Source organism: Pteropus alecto, unplaced genomic scaffold, assembly GCF_000325575.1.
Source record: "Pteropus alecto unplaced genomic scaffold, ASM32557v1 scaffold14, whole genome shotgun sequence".
NCBI lineage: Eukaryota > Metazoa > Chordata > Mammalia > Chiroptera > Pteropodidae > Pteropus > Pteropus alecto.
In genome coordinates, this window is record NW_006436810.1 from 15090958 (window position 1) to 15098366 (window position 7409).

Sequence of the window (7409 nt, forward strand, 5' to 3'; positions counted from 1 at the left end):
TGGAAATCGCAGTTTCGAGGCCAGAATCCGCAGGGCGGACCAGCACGCCGGGGACGCAGGCAGGGTTTCTAGGCTGCAGTCTTGAGGCAGAATCGCTTCTTCAAGAATCCTCGATCTTTGCCCTAGAGGTCTTCAATTGATTGAACGAGGCCCACACACACAACTGAGGTATATGCCAGACACCTGCTGGTTGTGTTAGCCTCACCCGTAAATACCTTCACCACATCTAGGCTGATGCTGACAAACACCTGGGCTCCGTAGCCCAACCGAGAAGACACAAAGTTAGCCACCACAAAGGGAAACTTAAAAACGTGTCGATCACAGACCTTTCTCTTATTCACCTGATAATTAATTACAAAAACAGTGGACAGAATGCATTGTCCTATCCCTAACTCTGTGCCTCCAGAGTTTTTAGATTAGGACATAAAAGCCTTTGACGCGATCTGAAAATCAAAGTCACTCCTTAAGCTGATAGGTTTGTACAAAGCACTTAGACTCATCTCAAATAAACACGGTGACCCTCGCAGTATCTAAATTGTGCTACTATCTAAGGCGAGATGACCTCGTGTACACAAACGTCCTTTGTCACAGGCAGGTGTTCTCCTGGACAGCTATTTATGCCCTTACAACAAACCACGATGCCGGGAGAGATTATTCGCCCAGATCCAGTGTCAAAACAACAGCACAGCATGTTATTGAATGACACCAAATCAAACCAGAGGCAGATTCATTGTTCTGGGCCCCCGTAAAGATGCTTTAAGAAGTGATTAGTGGAGGGCTGACTAACCAACTTGAATAAAAGACCTGTATGCCTGAGGAAGTGGCCTGGTTTCTTGAGTTAATGGAGTAGGCTGTGTAATGAGATAGAGAATCGGAGCCATTATTTTTGGTCACAGTTTGGTAGATTTCTGCCCATTGCCTTGGGCCCTTCTCATTGAGATTATCATTAAAAACACAGAAAAGCCTGGTTTGGAAGGTTAATTTTATTCTTTTATAAAGGATTAAATAAAAACTGATCAAAGTCCTTTTACTGCCTGCTTGAATTACATACCTGTAGTCTTTTTATTACTTAATATAAGAAAAATTCTTACTCTTTAGTTCTGTTTTCTATGTCAGTGATTTTTGATGGCCAGGAAATGATTGATATAGATACACTTGGATAAATTGTATTTCCTACTTTTCAGATAATAAGCAAATGGATTTGACTTGTATTTTTTAAATATAGAAAAACAATCCTGAGATACCAAGTGTACATATGTTCGTTTTTTTTTCAATGAAATTTCAATATAGGTAGCATTTATAAGAATTTATTTCTTGTAATTATGGGTTAAACCTTATCTATTTAGTTATTCACATCTTTTGTTTATTCTTTTTCAAACTTTTTCTACTAATAAAAAAAATGTTCCCTTAACACAAATGATCTGAAAATTCTGCAGATATAAATTGTGATTTCCATGGTTACATCATGGTGTCCTCCTTCTGAGACAGGATTACAATTTACCATGATAATCACATCACCACCATCGAAAATGCAAATATTTATTTTAATGGCCTCAAGATAGATGCTACGACTATGTCATAAAAAAAGAAAAAGATGTGTGCGCAGTAATGTCTAGTACTTTAGATAAAAAAAAAAAAATGCTCAAAATACGAATAATGGGCACCATATAACAATAACAGCGAGGGAATGTTTCTAGAGGGTAAATAACTTCCTTCAACTTCCTGTGATGTACGGCCTATGAGAAAAAAATGTGTTAGCCACAAATTATTTACACGTCTCCGTGATTATGTGAAGGATTGCTTTTGCATGCAAAATATTAACAAATTATACATACAGTCAATTTTCTTGGTATGTTTTCGCAGCTGACAAAACATAAAGGGATCTTTATAATGCCACATACTTTCATCTTGCATAACTTGGACAGGTGAATGGATAGAAATTCCACACTGTCCTAAACAGTTTTGGAAGATTGATTGTGTAAAAGACTGATTTGAGGAGATCTAGATGAGCAAAAAATTAGTTGAAAACTGTTCGCTTTTTTGCCACCGCCTTCATCTATCACAGGCTTTACACCGGTAGGGAGATAGACACCCTGATTTGCTGGGACTTGCCCAGCTTCAGCCTGGATAGACTCCTGTACCAGGAAAATTGTGAGATCCAGGCAAACCGGACAACTGGTCTCCCTGACGTTAGGATGGGGAGCTGAGTCCTGAGTCAGTGTATGTCTGCGCCTCCCCAAAACACTCCCATAGATTAGAAAATTAACCTTCAGCACTGTTTAGATGACACCGAAATCCAGAAGCCCTAGAACATTATTCTAGAAAACGTATTCAAAGTTGTAACCATTCAAACACTCACATTACCCCGAAGAACGTATTAGAATAATAAACAGGAAACACTATTAAAATAAATGAGAGGTTAATACAGTGTTTTCATGGGTATTTTAAAAATAATCTTAACTAAGACTTTCATTAGGAAAACCAGCAATAAACTGTTAATATAGACATCTGTTGAACATTTAGATGGTAACTAGGCACATAAAAATTTAATCGGCAGTTTCTTCAGTATTTAAGACCATATTGCTATCAATACATTTTTCATAACGAAAGTCATGCACTACTGTCAGTTATATTTATTACACAGAGGAACGTTTTAATATAATAATGCAGATGTCTTCATTCTATAAACCCCAGTGCTACTTAAAGCCGGGATTTTATTACTTGTGCCAAGGGCCAAACAAAGCTATAAACCTGCTAAATTCTAACTCAGCTACTGCTGTTGAGTTGTGCACATCTGAGTTGTAAATTACAATATAAAGTCATCAAATATGTATAAAAATGGTAGTCATGGAAGCAGCACTGGATTCATAAGATTTCATAAGAAATCCAGAAAATAATTTATAAACATCAGTGCTTTGCTCTGGGTTTATGAAATTCTTTTCCCCAAATATAAGGCTATTCTAATAACTTAGAAGTGGTCTGTCAATCAGCGCTACCTATATTCTCTTCTTCAAGACATCTCCTCTATTCACGATTTATTTCCAAAACAATCATATTAGCCACTGTGCTGACCTCATCTTTATACTCAGTGACCCAACGCCCCACGTAGTGTTATTATGAAGATACTAAAAACCGTTACAAGGCATCTCTCTGATGACATTTTGTAACATGCAGAGCAGTTTGAAACATCAACTACAAAATAACAGATTTAAAGGATGGAAATTTTTCTGCTTCCAACTAGAACAAAACAGAAAAACAGCCAAAAAAAAAAAAAATAGCCCACGCTGAAATCTGGAATTGTATATAGTGAGTGCTTAGAGCTGATGATAAACTTGAAAATCGATAGGCTTGGTTTCTCCTAATGTATTGCTAGCCTTTATGTAATCATATTATGGACTCCTCCATAAGAAAAAATAAATTATATCGAACGTTGCCCATATTGTGAACATGAAAACGGTATCCACTGTTTTTTTCATATTCTTGGTGACTGCATTATAGAATATGTGATTTCTGGAGTGGTTTATTTAGTAAAACATATTCCCCTGCACTACTGAAATAAACAGGAGTCAAAGGATGTGGCACATATCTTAATGTTATTTATAAAACTTAGAGTATGCCAGCTGTGTAAAACATTTCCTCTAATACATCCGGAGTTTAGAGTCAGTCAGTTCTCAGCCTAAATCCCATTTCAGTCACCAATTGAATGGGAGAGCTTGGGCAACTTATCTCCGCTTGCTGAGCTTCGGTTTCTTACAAAATAAAGATAATGATAATAAGCTAATTGGATTGCTAGAAGGAAAATGAGCTGATTATATACAAAAAATATAACATCATGAGTGGAACATAGGAACTATCTAATAATTTGATAATACTGTGTTAATAGTGTTTCATTATGATTATTTTGATCAGATTATTTTTACTGTTATGGAAAGAAATGAAAAAGAGATTTCAGTAAAATGTTAACAAAGCTATGTGTAGGAATTAGAACCAGCTATATATATATTTCTTTTAAGAGCCTCTCTTATATGATGAATTTTCTATAAAATGTACAATTTGTAATGAGAAAATAAAATATTTTTTAAATAATTGGGCATCTACATTAGTGGCTTATATTCTTGCCTCTTTAAAATACACAGTCATGAATTTTACATTATAAGTGGCTTCCAAGAAAGATTATGTCCCGTCATTTTTTTTTTTTTTTTTTTTAACGCCTATAACACCTGGTCTTCCTAGGTGGTCTCCAATCCAAGTACTAACCAGGCTTGACCTTGCATAACTTCTGAGATCAGATGGGATCGGGCTTGTTCAGGGTGGCATGGCCGTGGACAACTTATGTCCATCATTTTAATCTGAGAATATCACTTTGTAAATATACCTTTTCTAATTAAAATTGAAGGCTAACAAATCAATGCATGACATTGATACTTACTCACTGTAGTTCTTTCTAAATAAGAAGAGCAAGCCTGGTACTTACTTTAGTCAACAGCCCTCCCAACAACCTCACAAGGGAAGTGCTATCAGCACCTACTGCACAGACAGATTACGAAGTTTCTCTAAAGCCACAAATCTATGCAGTGGCAAACCTGGGGTTTGGACTCAAGTCACGTAACTCTGGAGTCTGTGTTCTTGACCTACGGTGTACGGCCTTTCCAAGTAATGGATGCCATGAATCACTGACGATTACGACGATTTCAGAAGGTGGGGTCAGTGTCCTCATTCTCGCCTCCAGCCTGAAGAAGAGTGTCTATGCCGAGGAAGTAAAATATCCTACATGCTCTATCCATGCATAACCTCATTGATCTCAATTCCCAGAATAATATTGCATGCCTCATATGAATTAAAAGGACATCAATATCTCTATTAAATGAGTGCTAAATCATCTACAGAATTTTGTCATCATTCACTCCAGTTCGTGTGCATTTGTGTGTGTGCGAGTGTGTGTGTGTGCGCGCGCATGTGTGTATGTGGGGGCGGGGGGTTAAGTAAAATAATGGTGAGACGCTATAGGAAGCAATTATTGGCAATTCTGGAGCCTGTATCACAGCATAGATTAACATTAATTTTCCCTAAGGGTACGTAAAATGTTTCCATAAACTTTAAAAATGTTCAGTTAGAAAATATGTCATTGTTACCACAGCTTTAAAATATTTTGTACAAGTATTCCAAAATGTGTTTTGCAACTTAATGTCAAAATAATTAAGTCAACTCACAATTAGAAATTTACTCCCAAGTCAAGAAATTTTATTCACCATTTACTTTGTTTTTGGCGCAGGGCTTGATCCTCCAGGTAAATCAAAGATGAACGAATCCCCTACGGGAAGGAGTTACCTTTGGTGGATGGTAGTGTCCCTTCCTGATACAGGTACGCAGAGTGGTGTAAGCTTCACAGGGACAGTATCAAGTTTGTGCTATGACAAGTCAGGATCCGAGGAGAGAGGCTGCTGTAATGAGACAGTAGCTTGAAGGGACACTTTTAAGGATGAGGGACATGTTGGTAGGCAGTATCTGAGGAAAAGAATAATGCATGAACGAACTGAGGACTAAGTTGTTTATAGAAGTAAGATACTCATAGAAACTGATGTTAGAAACATCTGGCAGAGTTACAGGTAGATTGAAATCTAGATGAGAGCAAACGCTAAGAAGAAATAATGACGCAGAGAGGTTCTCAATTAAGAGATGAGTAATCACTTCCTTTGAATTCACGCAATCTAAGGAAAATAGCAAAATTAGGTCAGCTACAGAATGGATGTGGAGTGGAATTGTGCCTTTAAGGATTTTGAGATTTAGAACAGTGATTTAAAGACTGACGTGGAGATGGTACAACAGCCCAACCGAGGTTTGCTAAAGATGAATTCACACGCATCCTCCACGGCTGCAATACCACAGGAGTATAAGTCAGAGAACTTCGGAAGTCAGTCAAAAGACTTCTTAAATTCTGAACTCATTGCTTACTGGAGAGATGAGGTTATTCAAGGTTCTCAAAATTCTCAGAGATGTATCTGTTCATCGAGGATGAAAGGATGGTGTAAGGTTCCTGTGAGCTCTCGTGAACATGGTCAGTGGTAGGTACATATTTCACACCAAAGACTCTGGCAACCGTAGCACCCCTTCGCTTGACCATTGTTGGGTGCTGTAAAATGAAGACTATGGGGACAGAGAAAGTGGAGAGCGAAGTGACCCAGGGCTGATCATTGGAGAGACAGAAATGGAAGCAGTGTGAAGGAGTCCATGCATTAAGTAAAGGCACGATTACTTGGGAAGGCAAAAGAAACTAGAAAAAGGGGAAGAAACTCAGGAAATCGGATTGTAATTGAGAAACTTCAGACCAGGAGGAGAACAAAAGGCAGCAGAAATGGAAGATGGAAAAAGGAACTGGAAACGGGAGTTCAGATGAGGGATTTCAGGGTCTCCAGAAAGCTTCGAGCGGAGAGAGCAGCATGAAGCGATCGTGAAGCAGGTGGCTGAGGCGGAAGGGGAGGAGATGAGCGTGGACAAAGCGGCAGGAGAGATTGTGCTGGCATAAGGACAGCATTGAGGATGCTTCCGTTTATGACGCTATAAGCGTTTGTAAATTATTGATCCCGTACGCTTCTACCTGGCCACTACCCTCTATGTGGTGAGTATCGTTTTAACACTCTTCATTAAAAAATAAAGCTTAGAGAGATGAAAATATTGCCCACATCGGGGTACCAACACACGATGGACCAAGTACTTGGACTTAGACACTTGACTCGGATGCCATACGGTCTTCCCATCTTGCTGCATCGTATTTCACATAACATTAAATTCTACGAGAGAACCTGTTTTTCTCCAAAGAAGAAAAAAAAAAAATCAGGGAAAGTATGAGGAAATGTAAATAATGGACGTTCTGATTAAACACTTTCATGTGTCACACGTACATGTTTGCAGCCCGAAACTGAAGATACAGCTGTTAGATTCGCCCGCAGCCTTGAGGCTCGTCCCAATTTTTCCAGATTTCTGGTGTTCAAACCAGCACGGTTCCTTTTTCTTTAAGAAAGTGATGAATGACTAATTTGCAGGACCGAGTAAATGGTACAAGTCTAGAACGGAATTAAAAAGCTCTGTTGATATCATCTAAACTCAGCGTTTTAATATTCGCCACTGTTAGATTTGGGGTTGAAATATTTTTTGAAACAATTTTACAAAGAATAGTTTTAGAGTTTTAGTGGTACAGATATGTATTTATTACTAGCTGACAACCAGTAAATTTTTATAAATTGATATTAAAGATGTAATTTAAGGTATGATGATCACGTAATTCCTTAGTCTCTCTCTCTCTCTCTCTCTCTCTCGGTTCTAACAAGGATACCACACCTTCAACATACAATACAATTTTCTTTAAAAAGGCTTATATAAGGCTCATTTCTTGCCTATGATTATATCATGTC